Source organism: Echinops telfairi, unplaced genomic scaffold, assembly GCF_000313985.2.
Source record: "Echinops telfairi isolate 266 unplaced genomic scaffold, ASM31398v2 ScPeMD7_7475;HRSCAF=8513, whole genome shotgun sequence".
Taxonomy (NCBI): Eukaryota; Metazoa; Chordata; class Mammalia; order Afrosoricida; family Tenrecidae; genus Echinops; species Echinops telfairi.
In genome coordinates this window covers 21471248-21473670 of record NW_022111379.1, presented here as the reverse complement: position 1 = coordinate 21473670, position 2423 = coordinate 21471248, and the positions used below count along the sequence as shown (strand labels likewise).

At 42.1% G+C, this 2423-nt stretch overlaps 1 pseudogene; it reads right to left on the bottom strand.

Moving 5' to 3' along the window:
- Positions 1-214: 214 nt before the first annotated feature.
- LOC115874039 lies at positions 215-2048 on the bottom strand (annotated as a pseudogene).
- Positions 2049-2423: the final 375 nt, after the last annotated feature.

Genomic DNA, 2423 nt, shown 5'->3' with positions numbered 1-2423 from the left:
GCTACAAAGAGAGTTGACAGAGTTCCCACATAGGGCAAGCACCAAGTTTTCTGGGGACGGTCAGTCACCAAATCCGGGAGACCAACATGTGTTTCTTATTAAGGAAGCTCGGGTCTTTATTCAGCGGGCACTAGCTTCCCATTGGTGTGCCTTTCTTGGATCTGTCATTGCATTGGGTGGTGGGTTCTCAGCTGTTCAGTGCTTTTGAGGAACTTTATCGATGCAGCAGGCTTGAGTTTGGCTTGATCTGATGTTCTTCTGGTCGGTAGACCAGGGGTTGGGGCTTTGGGAGCAAGGTCCTGGGGCTGAAGCGTCCTTCTCCTGGCATCCTGCCCGGGGTACACCTTGAAAGCTTTCTAATACCTGGCATCAGCTGGAACGGGATACAAAATGACAAAACGTGCCTTTGGTTGAGAGATGGCCTTTCCTGAAACGGGCCACCTGGGTTACACAGAAGCTTCCAGTAGACGAGGGCCCATCTGCCAGAGAGCACATGGCTGACACGAGTCCAAACACTCTGCAAGGACTGTCATTGTGGTGGTTTCTGGAATCAGTGCCAATAGTCAGAAAGACCCTGGTGACCAAAGAGTTGATAAAATCCAGCCGCAGCATCTTCACGTGGCCTTTCCCGCTTAAGCAGAAGGGGCGCTACTTCTGGGGCTGCAGTTGGGGGGTCCCGGCCTCAGCGGCTGTGTGGGCGGCACAGCGCCCAAGGGTTTGTTCAGCTTAGAGCAGTGCGCTCTCCTGTCATCTAATTCTTAAAATGTTGTTACTGTCATAGTTGCTCTATGGAAAACTACTACATTAATATGGTTATCAGTTTATGATATGCTGAGTGTATTCTTCCATTTTGTTCTTCTGATTCTAGGTCTTCGTACATTTTTGTTATAATACTCTTAATTTTTGTTTCCACAAGCTGTTCTTTGACATTTTCTGTTCTTGTACTTCATCATTTTTTCCATTTGCTTTGGAAAGTTCCAGAGCCTTTTCTGATATCCTCTTTGATTTTCCTTTCTTTCCTTTTTTGTTTTTTTTAGTGACATTTTGCTTTCTTCATGTATGTTTTTGATGCCAAACCACAGCTCATCAGATTTCCTGTCAGCAGTATTCGCTGAGACAAATCTCTCTGAATTCAGGTGGGAGAGATTCAAGGTCATATTTTCACTCTGGTGGACTTGTTTTAATTTTCTTCAATTTCAACTGACATAGGAGCAATTGATGATCTGTTTCACAATCAGTACCTGGCCTGATTTTTAGCTGCTGATATTGAGCTTCTCCACTGTCGCTTCCTTAGATGTAGTCAATTTGACTTCTGTCTGCAGATGTCCATGTATAGTCACCATTTATGTTATTAAACCAAAATATTTGCTGTTGGTCTTAAAAAATTCTATCATGGAATTTCCAACTTTGTTTTTATCATCAAGTCCATGTTTGCAAACTACTATCCCTTCCTCTTTGTTTTCAACTCTGGCATTTCCATTGCCAGTAATTGGGAAGGCACCAGCACATTGGATCTAGTTCAAGCAGAAGACTTCAGTATAATTCTGCAAAGTCTTCTTCACCAGCATTGGGGGGTGCTTACATTGGAAAGACAGTTATTTTCATTGGTATCCTTGAATGTGTACAGATATCATCTTATCACAGACAGCATTGCGTTTCAAGATAGAATTTGAAATGTCCTTTTTTTCATGGACTGGGAGGACATTCCTCTTGAATGAATCCTTACTGGTGTAGAAACCCAGTGATTGTCTGATTAAAATGCCCAACATCAAGGCAATTCAGTTCACAAATGCCTAAGTATATATATGTGCATTACTTTGGGGGATAAATTCAAATTTTCCTAGGTTTAACTTCATACATGTGCATTGAAATTATTAACATCTATTTAGATCTGCAACTTCACATTTGGGGTCATAGCCTATCAACTCATGAAGGACAGGAAAGCTTTCCTCCATTCACGTCATTATAGCGACCTCTACTTTCAGAAGGCAGCTCTTCTTGGTGCTAGTTCGAGAGCGTTCCAATCTGAGGGGCTCACCTTCCGGCATTATATCTGCAGTGATCTGCTTGCACTCATGAGGTTCGTATTCATAAGGTTCTCAGTGTCTACTTCTTCAAAAGTGGACAGCTTTTCCCTTCTTCCTCGTCTGTTCTGAGCCTGGAAACTCCACTGAAACCTGTTCACCTTGCGTTACCCTCCTGGTATTTGAAATACCAGTGATATGGCTTCTAGCATCATCAGCAAAACTACTTATTTACTAATGGTGTCACTTGTCTTCATTCCTATATTGGGAAAACAACATCCATTTGTGATGGACATTTTAGCCAACTAGATATCTTAGCAATACTCTTCCTGTGTCAATGCTGTAGTTTGTTCTTGTGAAATGGTCAAGAGATATAGTAAAACAATATAGATTTTTTAT